General features: G+C 35.4%; 1 long non-coding RNA gene across 42 annotated transcripts in view; it reads left to right on the top strand.

The window, feature by feature from the left end:
* The window catches only part of LOC147834235 (uncharacterized), a 385,840-nt gene that overhangs the window by 98,316 nt on the left and 260,023 nt on the right, over positions 1 to 27,501 (top strand). For 2 of the 42 annotated variants that reach the window (XR_015506135.1, XR_015506143.1), the window contains one exon: positions 25,383 to 25,540. The exons of the other annotated variants lie outside the window; for them this stretch is intronic. This is a non-coding gene — a long non-coding RNA (uncharacterized LOC147834235). Of the gene's footprint in view, positions 1 to 25,382; positions 25,541 to 27,501 lie in introns of those variants that run through there. 42 annotated transcript variants of the gene reach the window in all.

The following is a 27,501-nucleotide window of genomic DNA, read 5'->3' as shown; positions in this document are numbered from 1 at the left end:
GGAACACTGTTTATTCGCTAAGGTCAGGGCTTTTTTTCGGGCTTTATTAGTTTGCTGATACACGCCTAACCACCCAGATAGCACCCAGTTCCGGCTAGATTCTCGCCTGCCAGAGACTTACCCCTCAGAGCTCAGACTGACTAAGTTACCTCTGCTGGACCTACTCCGGATGCCTGGACTCACTGCCCGATTCCAGCCTGAGTCAATCGAGCCAGATGCGGCGGCCGAGCGAGCCGGCGCTGCCGCCTGCGAGCCAGAATCAGCCCACGACGCCGCGAGTGGGTTATGCGCTGCGGCCCGGAGCTGGCGCTATTGAATATATAAAATCCTCATATTTGTTAACGTTATTACATCCATTTGTGTTGATATGACAGCAAACGCATGCTGAGAAGTTCGGGGGGCGTGGTTGATTTTACATAAAGCGTTTGGTTGGACGCTCGCCTCCGCTCATTTTCGCGGCTCCTCCTCTGGCTCCATCAGACAGTCCTTCTGCGCATGTCAAGGCTCCAATTTCAGCAGTCTTTTGCGACAGTTTGTGCCCATCAAGCAGGCGTTTTGCCCTCAAGGCGTTCAATGGGAAAAGGGGCTGTCGCGTCGTCCATATTTTTTACAGTCATTGCTTTAAACTATTAAAATGTGAATAAAAGTCCCTTTTTCAAACTTTGAGGTTAAAAGTTGTTAGAAGAAAGATCAAAGTTTCATAATGCAATTAGAGAGCATAAATAAAGCGGCACACTTTAACAAATGAAACCATGACTCACAAAATAGGGAAAACTGCTAATTTACAGATATTTTTTACAGTGGCGTATTCATATATATTTTTGTGGAGGTAACCAATTCTAGAGTTTGTGAATTTAATTTGTTTTTATTTCAATCGTGTTAGTGTATGTATGCATTTTAACGTAAAAGTAAAGATTTTTTTTCTGCAGAAAATAATAATTAGGATGATAAATCCTTTCACCAAAATTATTTCACCAGTTATTGTTATTGTGACATACAGTATTCAATTTTAAAATAAATGAAGAAAAAAAAAGAAGATGGGAAAAGAAAATAGAATGGAACAATCCATAATATTTCTTTAAAAATGTAAGAGTAGAAAATAGAATTAGGAGAGTTTTTAATAGCAGGACAAGTATTGATGAACAAGATTATTCTTTAGACAATATAAAAGTGTAAAGTTGTTTTGATTAAAAATTTTCATTAAAAAAATTTATTCAGTTTTTTTTTCTTTGTATGTATGTATGTATGTACATGTATGTATATGTACAGATTAAGTCACAATTATTAGCCCCCTGAATTATTAGCCCCCTGTTAATTTTTTCCCCAATTTCTATATAACGGAGAGAAGATTTTTTTAAAAGACATTTCTATATTTAATAGTTTTAATAACTCATCTCTAACAACTGATTTATTTTATCTTTGTAAATAATATTTGACTAGATATTTTTCAAGACACTTCTATACAGCTTAAAGTGACATTTAAAGGCTTAATTAGGTTAATTAGGTTAACTAGGCAGGTTAGGGTAATTAGGCAAGTTATTGTATAACGATGGTTTGTTCTGTAGACTATTGAAAAAATATATAGCTTAAAGGGGCTAAAAATACTGACCTTAAAATGTTTGTTAAAAAAAATTAAAGACTGCTTTTATTCTAGACAAAATAAAACAAATAAGACTTTCTCCAGAAGAAAAAAAATATTATCAGACATACTGTGAAAATGTCCTTGCTCTTTTCAACATTATTTGGGAAATATTTAAAAAATAAAAGAAAATTTAAAGGAGGGCTAATAATTCTGACTTCAGCTGTTTGCATGTATGCATGTATCCATGTATGTATGTATGTATGTATGTATGTATGCATGTATGCATGTATGCATGCAGGGCTTGACATTAACACCTGCCAACAAACCAAATGAGGGTAGATTTCAGCTGTGGTGGTTTAGACTCCCACTAGCCACTTCAGCTGGTTTAAAATAATTTTTAAATTGTAGTTTTTTTAAAAGCAGGGTTCAACTGTAAGGATGCTCCAATATCCTGGGGCCAGCATGAGAGATGACAAGAATAACCGTGTTTATGCGAGCAAAAGAAAGCGGCACCCTAAATACCGCACCCTGTATGTTTTTCACCTGCTTTCTTTTGCTTTTATTTTATTTTAGTTAAAATTGTTTAATTACTATTCTTTACAGTAACATTTCTTTAAAAGGAGATTAACTCACCATTATGTAAGTTAACAGATGATCTGAGACCTTTAGTCTGGCCAACAATTACTGTGCATAGTTTTAGATACATGACAATAGTTTTTTTTTTTTTTAATGTCAATTGTTTTTTACAGAAAAGATTTGTTGAATAAAAAGTGTATGTATACAGCTATGTTTCCCTTGTTTTGACACATTATTAAAAATGTGTTGCTAAGAAATATTTATTTATTTTTGGTGTGGCCAGAGAATGAAACCACAACCCATTTGCTCACGCTCATTGAGGAAGGTCATAGACAACAAAAAAAAGTTAAATGAATGAGCAGTCATGTGGACTAATCTAAATCCATTTTATCATACAACAAAATTGTGGCTAGTGAAAATGTTAAGTGGCTAGTTATGTTGCCAAACTACTAGCCACAGTGATTGGTGGTCAAAAACGTTAATGTCATGCTCTGTATGTATTTATGCATGCATTTATGGATTCAATATAATGCATTTTGCTCTCTTACTTTTCTTATATGCACTTTGGCTCTAGTCTTAACTTGTGTACTTAGCAACTAATGTAGAAAATTCAATACATGCGCCTTTTTTAGAACTGCTTTAGTCAGACATTGGATCACAAGAGCATAAACATTAAGATAAATATATGTACACACTTTAGTAAATCTGGCTCTTTGTCAAAGATCACTGGATCTGGCAACATTGTGTTCCCAGTTCCTATCCTTACAGTACATGTGATGGACTGAGAGGAGGAAATATTTGGGGAGATTCCCGAGAATTTTCCAGTGTCCATTCACTAAGTCCAGTGATGATCTGGAAATCCAAGTGAAATTGCAGGATGCTGTTTTCACAGATGGGAATAAAGTGCAGAGCTGTGAAGGGCTGATGCTTTGAGTCACCCTGAGTGTCGACCTCAGACACTCGTCCAGCATCATGAACAATGAAACAATTAGCTATGCTGCATGTGATGAAGTGTTTGTATTGAAATGAACATAGGCTGGTTTAGAGCTGCAGCTCATGGGAATATTCTGTATATTATTTTTACTGCTTTGTTAAAATTCTCTGGTGTTTTTGAGTGAAGCAAACCAGCTCTTCCTGTTTTCAATTTAGTTTAATGCTCTCTTCAATTCTGTCTTCTTTTTTCTTTCTTGGGATCAGTCCCTTTTGTTCTTAAAACAGACTCCACAGAAACTCTCAACGCATTGACATTTGAAATACACAGAGTTCTTGAAATTTGGATTGTTCTAAAAAGCCACTGTTTGATGTCTGCTTGAAGCCTTGACTGTACACCATCTCTAAAAAAAAGCTTTGCCTAGATTCAGTATTTCATATTTACTGCTACTGTACGTCACCTGACTGAAAGTGATCAAATGGAAACTGTAAACATGAGATAAGAATTGTTTTGCAACAAACTATTATTCGTCAGATTATACATGGATTAGCTTTAGACAATCTACTACATTCTTTCAAACGTTTTGGGTCACCACAGCGGAATGAACCGCCAACAATTCCGGCATATGTTTTACACAGCGGATTCCCTTACAGCTGCAACCCATTACTGGGAAACACCCATACACTCAATTACACACTCATATCACATGTCTTTGGACTGTGGAGGAAACTGGAGCGCCCAGTGAAAACCCACACAAACACAGGGAGAACATGCAAACTCCACACAGAAATGCCAACTAGCCCAGCCAGGACTCGAACCAGTGACCTTCTTGCTGTGAGGCAAAAGTGCTAACCACTAAGCCATTGTTTACAACCACTTACAATAAAAAAAAAAAATTGTAAATCCAAGGAATCATCTTTGAATAATTTATTTCAGTGCAGTTTTTTTAGTTCTTTTCAGTTCAGTGTAATAATTTACATTTCACTGCTAACAGCCCAAACACTGAAGAGCAAATGCATATATGCACAGATTCCCACATCAAACGAACAAACTTCATCCAATTAGATTAAAGTTAAGAAAAAAAATTGAGAAAAAACATGCTCATCTGAGCACGATCAGTTCTCCTCTGCCTGAACCATTTGTGCCGAGCTGCAGTCTAGGCGCCGGGGGCTGGAGAATGCTCTACGTCCGTCATGGTAAAGCTACAGCTCTGAGTAGTTCACCAGCACAGCATCTACTTAGGATACAGGCCAGGTCCAGGATTATGTAGACCTCAAGATAAGGAGAAAAATAACATAAGCATAGATTCTGCTCAAATTACAATGTGCCAACAGCAACTTTTTGATTTAGTGGCTTATTCATATTCGTACGATCTCATTCACACAATTTAGTACGATTTGCTTATCCCAAAAATTAATTTTGGGTTTAGAAGTAGGATTGGGTGCCATGCCTCCTTTTTAAAATGGAACATTTCGTATCACTGAACTCGTACAAATTAGCCACTAAACTGACAAAATGTAAAATACTTAAATTTCCTTGTGATATCAGGCTGAATGTCTGGAAGTGTTCCTGGCTCCAGTTGCCCTGATTAATGCAGGCTAACAAAAGGATTTGGATTTCATAAGTAATGCATTTGTGTTTTAGCATTTGCCTTTGTGTTCAGCAAAGTGTCCCCGGAACAATATATTTTGTTTTGCTAAATTCTAGGCTGAGGCACACATTTCCTACAAACCTGGGCTGGTTATTGCAGTGGTTAGTTTTGGGGAAAAAAATATTTAATTTGTAATTTGTACCAGTCAGCTTCTCTTTTTTTTTTTCGGTGTTAGCCGTTGCTTATTTCCTGTTGATCAGATTTACAGAAGATAATGCAAACTCACTTTACATTAGTTTTGTTGTCTTATCAGAATCGGAAGGAGCTTTATTTCCAGGAATTTACTTAAAACAAATTTGTCTCATTAATCAGAGCTTTCGGTACAGATAGTACAGATGTTCCAGCAAGACAATGACCCAAAGCACTCCACCAAAATATCAATGAGTGGCTTCACAACAAGTCCGTGAATGTCCTTGAGTGGCCCAGAAAGAGCCCAGACCTAAATCCTATTGAACATCTTTGGAGAGATCTGAAAATGGCTGTACACTGTCGCTTCTCATCCAACCTGATAGAGCTTGAGAGGTACTGCAAAGAGAAACGGGCAAAAACTCTCAATGTAAGGTGTGGCAAGCTTGTAGCTTCATACTCAAAAATACTTGAGGCTGTAGTTGCTGCCAAAGATGCATCAACATCAAGGTGCATCAAGTATTGAGCAAAGGCTGTGAATACTTATGTACATGTGATTTTTCAGGTTTCTTATTTAAAAAAAATTGCAACAATTTCAAAAATATTTTTTTCTCTTTGTCATCATGAGGTTTTGTGTGTAGAATGTTGAGGAAATAAATTAAATTAATCCATTTTGGAATAAGACATATAAAAATGTGGAAAAAAGTGAAGCACTATGAATATTTTCCAGGTGCACTGTATGTGGTAATTAACGGTGGTTCAGGTGGGAAATGGCATGGGGAAAAAACTGTTCCTGTCTGGCTGTTTTTGTGTCTCCTGTTGTCTTATGTGTCTTATGTATATAGGAATAGAGTAGTATTTACTGTACTGGAGTTTTATTACTCCTCATTTGCCTTTGAGCATTGTAGCCAGTGTTTACAGTATGCAGCAGCGTCAAGCACTCCTCTGTCAGCTCTCATCTCGACTCTGTCTTGTTTATGAGTGTTGTGTTTGGATGTCACCTCCACGACTGTCAGGTATAACGTAGCGTTTGTGTATGTGAGCTCACTCCATCAAACCTTTCTTACAGAAGGAGACGGCAGTTCTCTCAGTGTGTAATGTGACTAATGCAGCAGCGCTGAAAAGCTCCAGAATGATCCTTGGCCAAACACTCTTGATGGCTCCTTGCTGAGTGTTCGAATGGATGCAGTGGTAAAACACAGATATATCTGTCTGAAACAAAGCCAGCAGATGAATCCTCTTGTTAATTCATAAAATGCAGGGATGCATCGAGGTCTTTTTCTCACAGTCCATGTTTGGCTTCTTTCACACATTATTATTTATATTATTTTTTGGTTGAAGTTCTACTAGGGAAAACAGTGAGTGTGGAAAATAGAACTTATGTTCGGTGCTCCTCTCATGTCTCTTTCTCTCTCCCTTCTTACCCATTTAACAGGATAAATAATTGTTATCATCATATTTTTCACATTTGAAATGTTGTGTTTGCATTGGCTGGTGTTTCTGGAAGCCGTGCACAGTCAGGGTCATATTTTTCAAAGGCGCATTTTTCAATTTAGCGAGCCAAAACAGCGAGCTGCAGTAGTTATGTTGACCAGCTTGGCCTGACCAGCGAAATACGGTGAACAAATTAAAATAATATGGCACGCATTCAAAAAAATAGTTCCACTTTGATAACTACAGGCCAATTTTGTTTTTCCAGCTAATTATATTGAAATAGCATGCACAAGCAAGGCCATTCTGGCACAAAGCTGGAGCGTTTAAGGCATTTCGGTGCGCTACAGACAAAAATATTTTCTTTTGACTATTAGCGGAGGAAAATGGTGTTTAGGCAACCTAAAGAACTGTAATCAGCTCGTGTAATTTTCAGCCGCTCAGGTTAAAGTCTAGTTCTAGAGCGATTACTTCAGTCGTTATAAATAGTTTTACACAGAAAAGGAAAGGGATATGATGCAAAAAAGATGAAACATCAATCAAACAAGAATAAGAAACAAAGAGTTTGATTGATTTCTGTAATCTCAAATGATTTTCTAAATGAAAACATGGTCTTTTTGGCTTGAATAGTAAGCGATAATCAGTATTTTGCTGTGGGGAGTGAAGAGATGAGACTGCATTTGAACCATGCTAACAATAACAAAGCTAGCCCTTGCTCTCTCTCAGTACAGAGGCAGCAGTGTTTCATTCATGCTACTGTGTAAGACACATTGCCTTCAGAATGGGAATACTGACTGACCCTGCTGTTTTTTTTTTTTTTTTTTTTGCATGTGGAAAAGGTTAAAGCCACTCAGTGTTGCTGTTGAGCTGTTTTCTTCATTTAAAAACGAGTAAATGCTGCCAGGTTTATGTCAGATCCCAAATCTGATGACTGTGCAGGATGTTTTGGTTTTTTTGGTGTGTGATTGTCTGCTAAAGCTGCTCTCAGTATTTTTGTTCTTTAAATCATATACATTTTAGGTTACAATTTTAAGACTACAAAGTTCTGTTTCTTGTATTATTATTATTATTATTATTATTATTATTATTATTATTATTATTATTATTATTATTATTATTATTATATTAATTATAACTTCATGTATGCTACCATGTTGAGAGCACAGAGTTTATAGTTTTCTTGAAAGTTGATGCTTTCGTTGGAAGAAATTAATATTGTAATGTATAAATTGAAAATTGTAGTGTCAGATTTCTCTATAAAATGTAAAAATTGTTTTTTGAAATTACAAAAAAAAAAACAATAAAGATAAATACTTAATTTCAGCCAGTATTCAGTATATAAGTTTCATTTAAATAACTTTAAAAACATGCAAGAACAAGAAAACAAGTCAACCTAATGTAAATGAATGGCAAACATGCATATAATGTTTTAAATACAGTATTCTGTAATTTTTATATTAAAATCAAGTAAAACTAAAATAAAAAGACAAGAAAAATGACAGAGAAATTAAACATAAAATAAAAATATAACAACAGTAATACAATTATTTCTTAAAATAATGGTAGGCAGTATTTAGCTAATATTTTTAAAGGTAAATAAAATGCAAATTTACAAAAAAAGAAAATGCCTAACTAAAATAGAAATTAAAATATAGTATTATTAACAGACTAATTACTAGAATATAAATGACACAATATCACAACCAAACTGCTAACATTTTTAAATTAAAAATTTAAATTTAAATTGAAACAATGCAAAATAAAAAGTATTTATAATTTTTTTTTTCTATTTTAATATTTTTAAATGGTAATATATTTAAACTATTTGTTTTACTGTGTTAAGTCATGATGAGCATAAAAAAGAAAAAGGGTAATCAATAAGTTTTTACAGTAGTATTTACAGTAGTATGCAGTATGTTGCGTATACTTTGTTTAGGGTCGCACAGTGGCTTAGTTTTTAGCTCTGTTGCCTCATAGCAAGAAGGTCGCTGGTTCGAGTCCCAGCATTTCTTTGTGGATGTTTGCATGTTCTTCCCGTGTTGGCATAGGTTTCCTCTCCTCCGGGTGCTCCAGTTTACCCCACAGTTCATAGACAAGCAGTGTAGGAGCATTGAATAAACTAAATCGTCCATTGTGGGTGTGTGAACGAGTGTGTATGGATATACTGGGTTTTGGCTGGTATCTGTTGCCTGAAACACAGACTAAGCTAAAAGAATGAATGATTGAATATACTTTGTAAATATGGGATGTATGTGATGCACAAATATGGTTTGTGTGTGTGTTTTTGTATGCGCTCTCACACTTGATTGGTTGAATCTGGCTTATTATTGTTAGAGGTCAATTAGTAAAAGCTCTTGCCGCCTTCACTCCCTCTGATTGATCCTACATTGTAAACACACACATGCACACTCGTGCGCACACACATGCACACACACTTCTGACAGGAGGCTTAGTGCATGCCATTTTGCACTGACAAATTAGATTCTTACCACTGTGTATCCTTAACCTTTGCATACCGGTCAAGCACTCACTAGATCCCTGAGAGACATAATAAACACACACACAGATTGCACAACCTGCAGTAGTTGCTGGTCTCTGGTTGGACAGGCTTGGAATATAAAACAATACACTAGGTTTGGGGGTATTGGTAGATATAGTGTGTACAGATATAATGCAGGTAAATACTGTAATTTACTAAATAGAAACGCTGACACTCTAATAAACATACCTCCTAGTGCTATTATTATTATTATTATTATTATTATTATTAATATTATTATTATTATTATTATCTCATAATCTAAATTATTACATTTAAATTATCATTTAAAAAATGTCTTTATTTATATAATTCTATACAAATGATGTTCTTTTTTGCTTTATATTGTAAATCACATTTATTTAAAAGCACATCTGTTTTAAATGTCGATAATTAGCATTCAACAATAGACTATAGTATACTAAAATAAAATAAAAAACTTTTAATATAAATGACATTTTATATAAATAATACATTTTGAATGAATTCAAATTAAATCAGTTTGTCATGGAACCGTTTTTATTGCTTTTTCTAATTTTATTAACCCCAGTTTTTATTTTCTTGTTTTTAATTTTTTATGGTGCAGTTTTCATTTTTATATGCAATTTTTACAGTTTTGTACAGTACACTTTAGGGTTGCACAATATATCGTATCAGCATCAATATCACAATGTGAACGGTTGCAATAGTCACATTGCAGGATATGCAATGTTGAGTTTGTATTATAATTTATTATTTGCATGTGTTTTTGATGCCTGTGATTGTATAAGTACAATCACATTCAGGCATAAAAAGTGTGCCATTTGTATCTTGAAAATAATTCAATGAAATGAATCATTGTTAATTTTAATCATTCAGTTACTGTACTTACTGATACATTTTTTTCCAATTGTGTCTTTTTCTTGATTGTATTTAAAGATTGTTATGCATGAAAATACTCACAACACATACAAATACAGAAGTGCACTTCAAATAGCACATACCACAGCTAAAATGTGTTGGGGGACCCCAAAAAGTTTTGAGATTAAATATTAGCTTTTATGGAGATGAATTCCCACTGCGGAATCATCCCAATCGATCTAACATGATACATTCTTTCCAAATAGAGATATTAAGTTATTTGGTGAAATTGTATTCATATTGCAATTTATACAACTGTTTTGTCTGGTTCTCGAGCTGATAGCCATGCAATATTCTATAAATAACAGCACTCGTTCAGCCTTTTTACCCTTCACCCTTGTGTATTACTCCACCCACATACAGCATCAAGCAGAGGACACTCTAAAGCTTAATGCACATATGCATAAACATAATGCACTTTTGAGGCTTTTTTTTGTAAGAAGATTTTATTTATAAGGATAGTGCATATTTTAAATATGTATAATTTCTGAGAGACAGCACGTCAGCGGACATTAGCCTTATCATTGGGCAGACCAAAGATGGCAACCAAGGCCACATAAAAAACCCAGTGTAATTTTAAACTACAGCTGTTTAAAACATTATAAAACTGGTAAGTGACATTCTAAGTCAATCTATTTATACCATAGTAATTGTAGTGTGTTGAGTGTGAGTTGGTACTCACATATTAGGAATATATGTATTTTTTGTTGGCCACTCTTTGCATTTGAGTAACTTTTTGGTTGGCCATCTGTTTCTTAATATAAATTTTTAGGGTTTTTTCACCTTTAATTGAAAAGGACAGTGGAGGTTACAGACAGGAAAGTATTGGGAGCAGAGACAGGGGAAGGGTCGGCAAAGGACCTCGAGTCGGGAATCGAGCTTGGGTCACCGTGAGCAGCATGGTGTTTTATGTCGGCGCATTTAACCACTAGGCAAGTGGCACCGAGGGCCATCTGTTTCTAATGAGTTTCCTGTTTTCGCTACTGCAGACTAGTTCAGTAGAAAGAAAGAAAGAAAGACAGAAAGAAAGAAAGAAAGAATGAAGAAATGGGAGAATGTGTTTAGTGTTTTTCCCTATCGCAAACACAACAGTAATCTGGTAGTGATTGAAAAGTTTGGGCTTTTTTGGGAATAATTATTGTGATGTCCCAATTGCAGCTGAGAAATACTGCGGAATCTCTGTAGACTGATGGCATTTCATGTCGTTCAGCTTTATAATCTTAAAATGTCTGTAAAATAACCTGTTTTGTCTTCACTTTAGACAGTACTCTAGAGAATATTTAAAAAACTAGCTCTAAAGTGATGTCTAGGAAGTTGCAACGGTTTCTGCTGTTCTGACCGTCAGCTGCAGATGTGAAGGAATGGCAGAAGAAAGTAGTTCCTCATACAAAAGGATTGTGAGACTTTCCGTGTTTGATTGTCTTTTTTTATTTACCATTATTATGCCATCAAACTGTTGTATAAACGCAATATCACACTTGTAGCAGTGCAATGTGGCTGTATATCACCACTGGTGGGACACTAAGGCAACGTTTTCCTCCTACCAGCGCTGATATACAGTTAGATTGCACTGCTACTCGTATGATTTGCTCATATGATGCTACTGATGTGATATTGATCATATACTGCTAAATAAAATACAAAAAAATCGCAATGCTAGATTTTTCCAATATCGTGCAGCCCTAGTCCACTTGAAAATGCTGTGAAAAATCTTTAGTGTTCTACTGAAAAAAAGAAATCCCTTACATCATGGGTGGTCTAAGAATGAGTAAATTAACTACAAATAAAAAAAGGTAAACTTTCCCTTTTTGGATTAGTTGTTCAAAGCGTATGATGCCTGTTCCATAATCCACTTTATGTGGAGAAGAAACTACTGTGTTGGAAAACTACTGTGTTTACACTTTTAGAGAGCCGGTAAATTTCCACTCTGGGGTGACCTATGAAACCTAAATATTATTTGCTTCTGCTCCACCACAATCCATCTTTTTCTAGGTTCTTTTAGCTACCTGCGTGGCAGTGGACAAATACGCCCTGAAGAGGCGATGCTTAGAAGTTTAAGAGTGACATATTTGACAGTCTTTGTTGAAAAATTCAAAGGCTTCCTGTAAGCACCTTCCACATTCCTTTCTTCGTGCTCAATATGACTTCTTTTCCAATGGAGGACGAAAAATGGCTTGCAAACATATTACCCAGCAAAGTGACTTCTGAACAAAGCATCAAAGGAGAGCCCTGTTTGAAATATGACTAAGGAATAATGTTCACGTTGTCCAAAATGTATGAGTGCCAGACTGCAATTCTTTGTAACCAGTTTCATAAATCTACCTTCATGTACCGTTGAATTGAATTGTGGCTTTAGGGAACACCAAGAAACAAGATCAACAAACATCTGAGTGAGTGTCGTTTCACTGGCTGTCCCACTATTAATTTCCAAAAAGTTGTTTATTTTATGTAAGTGTGTTCAGAGTTTCCACATGGAAGTTTTACTCGGTATCATTGGAAACAACAACAGAGCAGATCAGTGTAACAGACTGGCAGAAGGCTGTTGAATTGTTAAGGCATATTCCGTTTTGTATTTGGTTTAATATTTCAGTTAGAGTTGCCAAATGTCAGGCATTGTGATGATGTATGCAATTATGTTCTGTTAGTTAATCAGCACATTATTTAATACATTTTTTAACATATATATATATATATATATATATATATATATATATATAGTCATTTGGAAGACTATTTTATCCAAAGCAACGTAGAAATGTAGATAAAAGAAGTCAGCACATTATTTTATTCATTTTTTTTACATTTATATTTATTAATATAGTAGACATTTTTATCCAAAGCAACGTACAAATAGAGATAAAAGAAGTCAGCACATTATTTTATTCGGTAACACTTTAGAATAACTATTCGTTATAACTAGGTAATAGACCATTAATAAACTGTTAGTTAAGTTATTAATGACTTGTTAATTAAATGTTAATAGTTTATTAATTATTTATAACTGTGCCTTATAGATAGTAAATGGATAACTTACAAGCTCTTAGTTAACAAGTTGTAAATGACTTCTTAACTGTATTTTAATGATTTAAAACTATACCTAATAAATTATTAAGATATCATGAACAAGCAGTTAGTAAATTACTTCATAAAGACTTGTTAAGTTTCAGCTAATGGTGTATCTATGTTATTGGGACGTTATTCTAAAGTTGCGGCTATTCTTCATTTATTAACTGTTAGTAAATGAGGAATAGTTGCAACTTTAGAATAATGTCCCAATAACATACACAAGCTAATAACTAATAACAATCTATTAACTTTTATTTAACAAGTCATTTATAACTTGTTAACTAACAGTTTATTAATGGACTATTAACTAGTTATAACGGATAGTTATTCTAAAATTTTACCTTTTATTCATTTATTTTTACTCAGGTTTAATAATTTGTGGGAAACTTTAATCCAAAGTAACGTACAATTGGAGATAAAAGAAGTCAGAACATTAATTTATAACTTTTTTTTAACTTGTGTTTAATCATTGGTGAGGGACGTTTATTCAACACAATTTACAAATAGAGATAGAAAAGTAATTAAAACCAACAAAATAATTAGAGAGCAAATAAATTCATGTTTTTTTTAATAGTTAAGACAATATAGTTTTTTTTATAGTAAAATATTGTAAAAATTGTAAATAGTTTTCAAAAGTTAGCATTTTCAGTCGCTATTTTACACAATGTATAAATGACTATCAAAAATGTATAATAAGTAGTGTTTGTTGTTGTCTAAATGGCTCCTTCATGTTTTTGCTCTGTTTGTCTGTGTCAATTTGTTGACACACTGATGGGCTAAATGTCCCTGCAGGTCAGACGCGCTGCAGCGGGTTAGTAATCTCTCTCAGATTAGCTCAGATTATAGTGTTTATTTTTCACAACTGCTGAGATATTAACTACCTAATCAGCCCCAGCTGTGCTCGTCTATTTTCTGTTTACAAGGAAAATTAGCAGCACCTAATTACCCAAGTGAGGTGCAAGGTCTTAGTTTCACTTCTAAAGAAGGAAGGAATTCTAAAGATGGGTTGGTATTCAGTAGTAGTTAACCAACTGCTTTGGAATGTTTTTCCAGTCTACTTTGCCAAATCCTCACAATGAGCCTATGTTGAGATAAAGTCACTCTGCATAATATGCATAGCTGTATGCCATCACCTCTGTATATCACACATGATATGTGACCTAACTTGATGGTGTGTTACTGCAATGTTTTCTCTCTCAACTTCCTTCAGTTTGTGGGCAAATATATTTAAAGTATTTGTTTACCCTTAGGGCGACACAGTGGCTCAGTGCTTAACACTGCTGCCTCACAGCAAGAAAGTCACTGGTTCCATTCCCAGCTGGGTCAGTTGGTGTTTCTGGGTGGAGTTTGCATGTTCTCACCATGTTTGCATGAGTTTTCTCTGGGTGCTCCGGTTTTCCCCACAGTCCAAAGATAGGTGAAGTGAATAAACTAAGTTGGCCTTAGTGTAGCTGAATGTTTGGTTGTTTCCCAGTACTGGGTTGCAGCTGAAAGGGCATCTGCTGTGTAAAACAAATGCTGGATAAGTCGGCGGTTCATTCCGCTGTGGTGACCCCTGATTAATAAAGGGACTAAGCCTGAAGAAAAATGAATGAATGAAGATTCCCCCTTAAATTAAAATGCCATTCCCTCTCTTATTTAAGTTTTCCAGTTTTTTAAATTGGTTTTGTAAAAAGCTATCTAGTGGATGACAGTGTGTTCTTACTTTGACAGGGTTGTAGCTTGTCTGCAGTTATTTTGTGACATGCTAATTACACAATCTGTCTCTTGCCTTAAGCATTTTGTCACTTGCATATTAATGGTTAAATAGCTAAATATTGTTACTTCCTTATAGAAATGCATGCATGTTGTTGATCTATGCATTTCCAGGAAGCACAATACGAAATACAGAAACGTGTTGGCACATAATGTACAATGCATTCACATAGCTTCATAAAATAAAACTATTAGAGTCCAAATGTTTATCATAGTTTTTGAATGTCAAGTTTTTGAGCTGAACAGAATCTCAGTGCAGAGGCAGGAATATAAAAAATGAAATCATGTTATTTTAAAGATGAGTGAAAATTGTATGGGTTTTGAACCAATGGTGACAATATCTTAAATTTGGACTAAACTAACCTTTCAACGGTTGTTTTAGTAGAAAATACAGTGCGCTGGCAAATTAATTAGTTAATGTAAATTTTTTTTTGGGGGGGGGGGGGGGGGGTAATTTTGTTATTACATTAAACTAGTTCAAAATGGTGCACTAGTTAAATTAAATATATACTGTTGAAGCCAGAATTATTTGCCCCCCTGAGTTATTAGACTGCTTGTTTATTGTTTGTTTATTTTCCCCCAATTTCTGTTTACCGGAGAGAAGATTATTTCAGCACATTTCTAAACATAATAGTTTTAATAACTCATTTCTAATAATGGATTTATTTTATCTTTACCTCGATGACAGTGAATAATATATTACTATATATTTTTAAGACGCCTCTATACAGCTTAAAGTGACATTTAAAAGCTTAACTGGGTTAATTAGGTTAACTAGACAGGTGAGGGTAATTGGGTAAGTTATTGTATAACAATGGTTTGTTCTGTAGATTATCGAGAAAAATATAGCTTGAAGGCACTAATAATATTGTCCCTAAAATGGTTTTAAAAAAATGTAAAACTGCTTTTATTCTAGCTGAAATAAAACAAATAAGACTTTCTCCAGAAGAAAAAATATTATCAGACATACTGTAAAAATTACTTTGCTCTGTTAACCATAATTTGGAAAATATTTAAAAAAGAAAAAAAAGATGTGAAGGGGCCAATAATTCTGACTTTAACTTTATGTGTAATCTGTGTAAAACCTGGGGTTGTTTGGAAACTATCGTACAGACTCATTCATGAGCATGAAATCATTACATTAGCAGCTTTTTTCAAACTTTCCTCTTGTGTGCTCAGGTTGCTTTTATTGTGTGCTCAGGTTACTTCAGAAGATGCAGACAGTGACAATGAATACATATTTTAGTACAGTGACCCTCATGTTTCCACACGTTTCCAAGTCTGGTGTAGAAGCCAAGGTTCGATTTCAGAAGGTAGCAAGAATTGGACAGATGATTGCTATCTTTTAGGTTTAACTTTTGCCAAGCCTTGGCTCCATAAGCTGTCTGTCTACAGTGCCAAGGCTGTCTTTTTTTTTTTTTTTTTTTTGGTGTATTTTGGAGGCCGACTACTCAAGGACCACTGTTTTTGTGCCTCTGCCAACATCTTACACAATATGTTTTTAGGTTGTTGATAGATGGAAACCATACCACATTGTATACAAGTTTTCTCAGCGCTTAGTAAGCAACAAAGAGATCGGCCCTTGTTCAAAATGGAAAGAACACTGTTATCTAAATGAAATATGTCTGTGGCTTTCAAGGATGAACTTTTTTTTTTCTCAGAGGAAACCGCAGGGATGAAGTTTAATGAAGAACCCAGAGAGGAACAAATAGGTGAGACGAAGTTTTAGAAATCTCAGAGCGCATTTTTGGCCTGTTTATGTTAGGGAATCCTCATCGTGATGCTACTTAGAACACTGTGTGACATGATTTAGTTTTAGTACTCTGGTTGGCGCAGGGAATTTTGTTGGCGATGGTATGATTTGATTTCATTGAAGGACAAGTTTGAACACAAAACAAAGCATAACGTTTACACAAGCAGAAGCTAGTACAGTTTTGGCGGTGTAACAGTGGCCATGTACACACTTCAGCCTCTTTTGAGAACATAATCCTGTTCTGTACACATAGGGCTTGGTTGTTTACAGAGCTACGTGTCGTGACTCATTTGCTAATTTTGACACTGGTCTGTTTCCCTGCTTCCATCAGCTTTGCGGTTGCGAATGAACACATACATTACAGCTTACAGAAAGCATGCTGTTTAAAGCAGCAGCTTTAAGAACATAAACTTAGCATCTCTGGTGACGGTGGCTGGCTTAAAATTGCTAATGTGCCTCTTTTGTTAAAAGCAACAACTGAGTTCACTTGTTGGCATACTTATTTTCATCCATTTCTTTTAAAAGCCACAAGGTGCAATATAATTATTGCTGTCAGTCATCATCATTTCAGAAGTTACTACTACTGTATTCACTCTACGTGTGACATATATTTACAGTATATATATATATATATATATATATATATATATATATATATATATATATATATATATATATAAATATAGACAGTTATATAGAAGTCACAATTATTAGTCTTCCTTCATTTTTTACCTCAAACAGGAGAGATAATAATTTTGACTTCAATTGTATATATTTAATTTGTTGTGATCCAGAATTAGGCTTGTTAAAACATTGGGATTGCATTGTCTAAAGATGAATATACAGTTAACTGTATGGAAACCATGGCACCTTTTTATTATTTTACAACATCTACGATCTATGCAGTTCTAGCTGCAGCCATGCCTAAAATTATGTAATATCCTGTTGCGATCCAGACAACATCTCTGTATAACACATGAAAAGTACTCTCACCGGACACTTTGTTTGCTACACCTGTACAACTGCTTGTTAACGCAAATTTCTAATCAGCCAATCACATGGCAGCAACTCAATGTTTTTAGGCATGTAGACATGATCAAGAGAATCTGCTGCAGTTCAAACCGAGCATCAGAATGGGGAAGAAAGGTGATTTAAGTGACTTTGAACGTGGCATGATTGTTGGTGCCAGAAGGACTGGTCTGAGAATTTCAGAAACTGCTGATTTACTTGAATTTTCATGCACAACCATCTCTAGGGTTTACAGAGAATGGTCCGAAAAAGAGAAAATATCCAGTGAACGGCGGTTCTGTGGGGGCAAATGCCTTGTTGATGCCAGAGGTCAGTGGAGAATGGCTGGGCTACAGGAGCAGAAGACCAAACTCCTGTCAGCTAAGAATAGGAAATTGAGGCTACAATTGGCACAGGCTCACCAAAATTGGTCAATAGAGGATTGGAAAAAACGTTGCCTGGTCTGATGAGTCTCAATTTCTGCTGAGACATTTGGATGGTAGCATGAAAGCATGTATCCATCCTTTGCAGTTCAGGCTGTTGTTGGTGGTGTAATGGTGTGAGGGAAATATTATTTGCACACTTTGGGCCCATTAGTACCAATTGAGCATTGCATCGACCCCACGGTCCACCTGAGTAATGTTGCAGACCATGTCCATCCCTTTATGACCACAGTGTATGCATCTTCTGACGGCTACTTCCAGCAGGATAAAGTGCCATGTCATAAAGTGAGAATCATTTCAGACATTGAGTTCACTGTACTCAAATGGCTCCCACAGTCACTAGATCTCAATCCAATAGAGCACCTTTGGGATGTGATGGAATGGGATATTTGCTGTATAGATGTGCAGCCAACAAATCTGCAGCAACTGCGTATCGCTGTCATGTCAATATGGACCCAAATCTTTCCAGATTTCCAGTATCTTGTTAAATCTATGCCATACATGAAGGCAGTTCTAAAGGAAAGAGTGGGTCCAATCCAGTACTAGTAAGGTGTACCTAATAAAGTGACTGGTAAGTGTATAATGTACCTTTTATTGTAGGTTGTAGTGTAATGTCACATCTGGTTAAGATTTTAGTCAACTTTTCAGCATGCTTTATACTAATAGTTATTCCCAAATGTTGATGCTTCTTGGGTGAATTTTAAATTATGGGATGTTTGGTAAGATAACAACCTCAGTTTAATTAACTAATTGACATACGAGTGTGAGCTTCTGCAGGTCATTCCATTGATGTTTTATACATTAAAATCCTAGAGTAGGCAAACAGCAAAAGGTTTCTCCTACATTTATATTCATGCATGTACAGTACGATGAGAAACGCTTGACCTATTGTTCAACTTCAAATTGTTTTGTACATTTTAAAATTGAACGCCTTACAACGTCCAGGAGATACATTTTACAATGTGTTGAGATCAAGTGCAATATTCAAACTTTTGGGTTTCCAAAAATTGAAGAAAGGGATTATTATGTGACTCACAGCTAAAGCAACAGATTATATTACTGGATTGTGGCCAGGGCATAATCACAATGACTCAGTATTAAGTGATGTTCTGGTCGAGAGCCACCGACAGTCTTCTCTGAGTAGATGCAGAATACCATACACACTTATTTAATCCAGTGTTTAGATAACATCCTTGGGAACGGGTTTTCAACAGACTGTTTGGCATCAGTTTAGCATAGTTAGAGGGTTTAAAAATATGGAAGAAATTGTATTTATTGCTTAACATTCATTTGCGAAGCAATAGAGCAGAAAGTTTTGCTTTAAAGCTGCGCTCGGTCATTCAAAACCTTCAGTCGAGGTTATAAGATGTTAGAATTACGTCTGTTAATGGATGTTTCTTCAGCTACGGGCACTTTTGGACCATTAGAAAATAAACTTTGTTTAAACGCACATTTTTTACACTCACTGGTTTATTTAATTTGTCTGCCGACAATGTTCAACACTGGATATTATAAACGCGTTTCTCTGAAAGTCATGAATATTTCCACCACAGCATCGCGTTCCATCTCAAATGGCATTTTGTGTTTAATAATGAATACAGTGAAAATTGCTGTGATGGAAACATTTTACATAAAACATAAAAAAAGGTTTCACTGATTGGTGTAAAGTAACAAATTTAAAAAGCTCCTAATATGGGTTTTTGAAAATGACCCTCTATGCAGTGTGGAACACACCTCTAAGTGAATGAAAGCATCCAGCTGAATGTGCGCTGTGTTTAAATCTATTGATTCTTTAAGGAAAGAGAAAACTGAATGTGTGTTGTTGTTATTACTTGGGGTTATGGTTAAGAATGGAGGAATATGCTGGTGTTTAACTGCATTGCTTTAATGCACTCTCTGTATTGGGCTTACACATATACTCTGTGCTATTTCATAACTGTGGTGGGCATTTCCCATCGTCTCACACTGAACGCAGTCGACCAGTCACAACAGACTGGGTCATTGGACCAATAAGTGCAGAATATCCTCATGCAAAGGAGGGGCTTGGGAACAAAGCAATTGCTAAACAAATCATATGGGAGTCGTTGGGATAATTACATAAAAATAAATGCATATTATAAGACAATGAAAGTGTTTTTTGACCTTGCTTACAGTATCAGCCTGTTGTTGAAGACCCAAATCCAAAATATGACCTTTTATAATGCATAATAGGGGACTCTGTAAATACTAAAATTACTGCAATTGAGTAGTTTTTCTCAGGAATTGTACTTGGATAACTAGTTTAAAAATGTGTGCTTTTAATTGAGTATATTTTTAGATGTTATATTTCTTTAACCCGCAATCACTATTTAATTTTTTTTCCCCATCTACAGTCATTAGTTTAGTAGAAGAACCACTCCTGTCATTCCTATTCAATGTAATTGTGAATAGATTTCTAAATTTACCAAAAGTACAGTGTTGTAACATTGAAAGTGTCCAAGAAGATGCTAAATCATTGCTCACAATGGCCGATGATGATACTATATGATGAAAGAAATCAAAACATTTTTAAAATTTAATTTTTAATTTGCTGGCCCATTATTTTTTGCACACATTTGTCACATTCAGACAGCTTTAAAATTATAGTTTAATCTATTTTACTTGCTTTTAACATTTTTGAACCAATAGTGCTGTTGATTAGCACCACTTCCTGGACTGATCATTTAAAAAAATAATAGGATGGAAAAGAACATTTTGCGAGTCATTTACCATTAGCGTCAGACGACATCCTGTGCCATTTAAAAGAAGCAGCATGATCGCAAAAGGGATCATTTTCTTTTTTTTTCAAATATATAACCAACCCAAACAAACGTTTGACGCACACAGTTTGCACTGTCCCATTAAAGAGCCCATATTATACATGAAATAGGGTCATATCTTGGTTGTAAGAGTCTCCAACAACAGTCTAATATGCATGCAAGGTCAAAAAACACTTTCATGGTCTTATAATCTGCATTTATTTTTATCTAATTATCCCAGCGACTCCTGTATGAATCGTCCAGTGATTCATTTGTTCCCAAACCCCTCCTTAGCGCGGAGCTAATCTGCGCTGATTGGACCGATGACAGTCTGTCGCGATTGGTCGACTGCCTTCAGTCAGAGAGGGAAATGGCCAATAGCTAATCAGCAATTTAAAAAGTAATCACAGTTCATACACGCTCGATAGTGTAGATGTGGATTTTAGCTGCCACACTATGGCGAGTGGATAGTGCCACGGATAACCGAACGAAGGAGACAGTCGTGTACTCGCCATACCACACACACACAAAAACACACACACACCTCCGGATGACAACGCTCCCGCTTCCGCCCGCACCCGCCAGGTTTTAGCCTGAGAACCCGCTCCGTTTTCTGCCCGCCGCGCCCGGTCCCGCTAGAGCGGAGAACACAACCAAAAATCACCCAGTATACAGTCCAGACAGCCAAGCTGTCAGTATAAACACATACACACAGCACAAAGCTCGTTCGTTCGTTCGCTCTCTCTCATACGCTCTCTCATACCAAGCAGACTCTCTCTTTCTAATTCACATAGCAATATCCGTGATATTGCTAGACAGCCCGCTCCCGTCCCAAATTAAACCTGTTACCGACCGCTCCCGCGATTTATTCGGAAATTTATTCCCGCGGCTGTCCCCGCGCCAGATTTCTGCGGCGCGGGAATAAATTTCCGAATAAATCGCGGGAGCAGAACTCTAGCACGGAGCTCCATAAACAAACAGCACGCGTCGCGTTTTTAACGTTACTTTGCACGCGATAAGATAATATATCCAGTTAACCTGATACAGTACACGCGGTTACAAGTAACAAATCACAACTAAATACATTTGCAAGCTAGAGTAAACGAGGCAACAACTTTAACCGCACGTACTTACACTTGAGAAATGGAAGAAACCCATCCTGACGTCCATCAGTTACTCTTTACTGATCCTTCCTTTAACAAACTCAGATGAAGTATTCTTTGTAGCATGTAGCTTCCAGAAGTTTCCAACTGCTTGGTTATAATGCTGAGGTTTCATCTTTGGGTAGAGACTCAATATATCCATCTGCAGTGTGACTTCAATCAACCGGCATGTTTGTGTGTGTGTGTTTGTGGGTGTGTGTGTGTCTGGGTTTCTGCGTCAGAGGGCGGGGCCTCAGGTTTGAAATCTCCCGGGTTTGCGCGTGCACGTGAATAACTTGGTTTCGTTCGTACGTCATGGCGAAACACCTTATGAATCGTGATCAAGGCGACTCGTTTGAAGCACTATGAGTCGACTCTTTTATAGATGAATCAACAGTTTTAAACACTGTACTCTTACAGATTTAAGCCTTAGCTGGATACTTCACTTCACTTAGAGCTGTGTTACACACTACATGGAGGGGAATTTTCAAAAACCCATAATATGGGCTCTTTAACACATTGATTGAGAGACTGGCACAAAGTAAAAATAAAGTAGTATTTTTGAAATGACAGAAAACGCATAGCATAGTAAATACAACAAAAAAGTAATTTAAAGATAAATGGCACCCAATTAAAATAAACATGCAAATAAGCCAGCAGAGTATCAGTAATGTACTTTTATTTTTTGGAAGTTGCATGGCTTTGTTACATACCTGTTAAGTTTCATGGCAGTGGTATGATTTGCTCTACAATGCTGTGATCTATTGCGTGTGTTTGTGCATTGAAGAGCTGCTGAGCACAGTACAACTGCTGACAGTTTAAGAACACTGACGCTGTATTTCAGCGTCTGATCTGATAGCAGACACTGAATTAGGACAGCTTTTATCTCACATGCTTGAACTGCATCTGACAGAAGTATAACGCTTTAACACACACCTTTTAAAATCAAGGTGGTGGATCACAGAAACATTCCCTAAGCCACTCGAAACAGTATTGACAACCATTTTCTGATCAAGATTAACCAGTTGTAAACGGAAGTTCTTAGCATTCTACCAGAAGACGCTGGTTGCTATGACAGCGAAGAAAAAAGTCTATAAGATGGAACATTTTTTAATGATACTCACTACTCACTATTCTTTGGTACTTTTAGAAGGGCTACTTTTTAATGAATAGCAAATATCTTAATAATAGGCAAAGCAATGAGAAGATAATAATATGGAAAGTCCTTTTAAACCATAAATACAAATATGCTTGTTTGTTTACAGTATGTCTAATAAATGCTGAATATGGAAAGTTATTCAGTCCAAAAATGTAGCTTTATTGGGTAAATCTCTTCTGAAAATCATACATAGGCTGAAAAAAATTAAAATCAACTATTGGAATGTACAATTGCTCAACCTTTTTTATTTCATCCAAATCCATGAGGTCAGCAATATATGTTGTGAAAGACAGGTAGATTGATGTGTGTGTGTGGGATGCCTGATATAGAAAGAAAGAGAAAGAGAGGAAAAAAATCCTCCTCAGCCATAAGATCTATGAGCTAGTGAATCAGTGTTAGTGCAGGCTGAGCTTCTCCTGATCTGTTTACAGAAGGAGGAGTGTGGGAGATAAGAGAGACGCAGATGAACGGCCATACAGCAGCTTCAGCTCTGAATCACACAGGGGGTGGACAAGAAATAACAGCCTCATTCAGGCTGATAAGAAAAAAGAAGAGCTGGAGTGGTGAGAGAACGGCGGTGTTGACCGTTCGCTCGCTAACGTTGCTAAAGCATCATTCAAGAGCAGACTCATTTACAAAAATGTTTGGCTCACAAATGAAGCTAGTGATTCAGTCTGCATATCCAAGGTTTTGTTTCCCATCTAGTGTAGTTTTAGCACTGAAAGTGATTTTTTTTCCCACCTCAGCAGTTCATGTTTATTCGCCCTGTAACTCGAGATGTGCTTTAGCCAAACGCTGATCAAACTGGAGAAGACGTGACCTGAGGTGAAAAAGCCAGTGCGTATCATTTGCCTTCACTTGCCCTCAGTGTGTGCAGATTTTGGGAAGGGTTTCATATCTCCACATGCTGTCTGACGGCTGCCAGAAAGGGCAATCGTTCTGCTACCTTTTCAGCAGCAGACAGAAGTGATTAGCAGGTGAAGAATCGGCCATGTGCTCGAGGTCACGCTGCACAGGCCTGAAAATTTCCAAAGCAAACAAACGCACTAATAGCTGCTATCTGGACGGAGAGGGGTTGTATTGTGTCTGCAATTTCGGATAAAGCAAATATACTTTTCGCTTCAGTCAAATAGAAATGTCCGGCAATCTTCTGAATGGTTTCATTATTAGGGTCATTTGTCATTCGAGAGAGGAGTTTTAAATAATGATTTGCTCATTGATTTCATTTGTGGTAATGCCGAAGGATTTGTGAACATTAAATAATACGGTTTCATAAGGTAACAACAAATATATATATATATATATATATATATATATATATATATATATATATATATATATATATATAAATTTTCAGAAATGTAGGTTAATGTATTAATGTAATTACTAACATGAACTAATTATGAACAAAACTTGTACAGCATTTATTAATCAACATTTACTCATGCATTGTTACATCTGATTTCATGTTTGTTAACATTGGTTAATGCACTGTGAGCTAACATGAACTAAAGCCTCCTTTCCATTGCACACGATCAATGACAAGCGACAGACCGAAAGTCATTTATTTCCAATAGAGATAGTCTAGGAGCAATAGTCTAGGAGCAGCAATTGGAGTTCCGATTATCTTTGTATACAGAAAATTTGGATCCATTTGAGCTGCGGATCCGTTGAAATATTTGAACTTCTGCGACTACACTGTATGCGATCAACCGACCGGATATGATGTATTTCAGTGTTGTCCAAGCAGGTCCATGTGTGCAAGACAAGAAGTTATTATTTTTTTTTAACAGAAAAATTGTTTTTAAAAGTTAAAAATTAAAATAACAAAAAAATGTATATTAAAAAAAACATTTAATAAATGAGTAATACATATTTTTTTATGTTGTCTTCGCCTCAAAATTTTTAGCAGTCTATGAGTTTCTAGTATTCATTCATTCCACCATGGTGAATGCATGGAAAATAATGGCTCTTGCTTTAGCACTACTTTATTTTGGAAACTGCGAAAACAGCTTCTCTCTCATGGTGTACGACAAAACTGCAAATTCTGTGCAACTGCCACAAGGGGGCGTATTCCGTCAGTGATGCCTAAATGTTGTGGTTTATTTTCACAACAAACAACAAGCGACAGAACAGAAGTCATTCATTTCCAATGGAAAGTAGTCCGGGAGCTGTGTGGAGTTCCAATCATCTTCGTATATGGAAAATTCGGTTCTGATATGTTGAAATATTTGAACTCCTGCGACTAGACTGTATGCGATCGGCCGACCGGATGTGATGTATTTCAGTGTTGTCCAAGCAGGTCCGTGTGTGCGAGATGAGAAATACTATTTTTTTTAGCTCATTTATTTTTTTATCGGAAAAAGTCTATATTAAAAAAACTTTTCTTTTCATAATTGGTTAACAAAATTTGTAATTTTTTATGTTGTCTCCACATTCCTTCCAAAATTTTAAGCGGTCAATGAGTTTCTAGTATTCATTCATTTCACCATGGTGAATGCATTGAGAATAATGGCTCTTGTTTTTGCACTTCTTTATTTCAGACACCGTGAGAATCAGCTTCTCTCCCAACTGAAACTGAAAATTCTGTGCGACTTACACAAGTGGGCGAATTCCGACTATTGTGTCCAAATGTTGTGTGCAGTGGAAAGGCTGCTTAACAATGGACAATTGTACGTAAACAAAGATGAATAAATACAGTAATAAATGTTTTGTTTGTTGTTTATATTAGTAAATACATCAATACAACCTTGTAGTAAAGTATTAACAAATGTAAATATAATATATAGATATATAAATATATAAATATATAAATAATATATAATATATAAATTATATATATATATATATATATATATATATATATATATATATATATATATATATATATATATATATATATATATATATATATATTGTTTTTATTAGGCTTTTAAACAATTTTAATTTGCACAAAAATATGCACACACATATTTCCAAAAATTGTGAGGCTTAATGTATTTGTCTAACTTTAATATTATTTCAATTTATTATATTATTTGTGTTATTTTCTTTATTAATTAATTGTTTTATATCTATCTATCTATCTATCTATCTATCTATCTATCTATCTATCTATCTATCTATCTATCTATCTATCTATCTATCATCTATCTATCTATCTATCTATCTATCTATATACATAAATTTATTTGTTTATTTATTTTATTATAATTTTATGTAATGTGTATTTTGTTTATGATTTATTTTTTTAAACAGAGATGAACATAAAATAATATGTTGTTTGGTTTTATACTATTAAGACTTTTAAGTCCTATTAGTAAAGCTATTTTCCCTGAAATATTGAAAGCACAGATAAATGCACAGTTTAAAATGGAAAAGTAATGGGAGAAATAGTCAGTGCTGTATAACATTTCATTATGTTGAGTTAGAAATGGCCCTGCTCTGACCTCCAGCTTATGGCTGTTCCTACTGTACTGGCACCCGCTGCTGTGTGAGTCCTCCATGCTCCTCTGGAGGTTTATAATGCAGTATGATGTCAGAAAGGACCCTGACTTTGGCTGTGTGACATTCATCTGTCAAAATCCCCATCCCGAGTGCCAGCACTTGGACATATGAGCTCAGAGCAGGACGCTTGGCCTGACCAGACGCCCCTCGACCCGTCCTGAATCCTGGACCAATCACTTGTTGCTGGGCAACTCCAATGAAAATATTGCCTCAATGTCTGCTTTATAAATACTTTTAATTAGTTGTCATTTGAGTAAAAACGAGGGTTATGAGTCGAAACGGGATTGCAGTGGACCGCAGGGCTTTACTGCATAGGCCGCAGTGACTGTGCTGGGTCAGCGCCATGCTGGAAGTCAAACCTAGTCTGTAGACTTTTTCCCAGCTTCTTACACATGCTGCAAACCCCTTTACACACACCGCATTTCTGTTACAGCGCCAGACCTAAGGTTAATACAACTCAGTATAGTTACAATTTACAGTGACTACAATCCATTGTAAAAAAAAGCTGTCAAATTAAATGTTGTTACAATATATATTTGTATAGATGTGTTTCTTGTTTTGATTTAGTTTAACTTGTAGTAAAATACTTAAAACTAATTTAAGAAAAATAAAATCTATTTTAAAGATTCATAAAATACACATAAAAAAATAAAAAGCACAAGAACAGAATAACAGTGAAAAACTACAATTAATTAACTAACTAAAAATAAAAAAATAATCAAAAATAAACCAATAAAAATAGATATTTTATTGATACATAACAACATAACACACTTTGAATTACTTCAACAGCTTAAAATAAATTACAAAGGTAGCCACATCCATGTTTGTATATACATAGATGCACACAATGAAATTGTCAAATTGCATAATATGAAATGTATATTATTATATTTATCTTCTTATTACTTAAATGCAGCTCACAGTTTTATATTAATATATTATTAATAATAACAAAAACATTTTAATAGTATTTCTTTTTTTTGTCAAAGCACTTTTTAATAAGTACCGCTGTGAACTTGTAGTGCATATGAGCACAAACTGTTTTTATTCATGTATAATCTAATACAAAAAAGCATTACAAAGTGTACTCATACTGTGCTTAAACATGCACAGTAGAAAGTTTAATCTTTACCCAGTGTCTGAAGTTATGAT

Source organism: Danio rerio, chromosome 13 (genome assembly GCF_052040795.2).
Source record: "Danio rerio strain M-AB ecotype USA chromosome 13, GRCz13ab, whole genome shotgun sequence".
NCBI lineage: Eukaryota > Metazoa > Chordata > Actinopteri > Cypriniformes > Danionidae > Danio > Danio rerio.
Note: the sequence above shows the minus strand (reverse complement) of the source record. Positions and strands in the feature narration are given on the sequence as shown.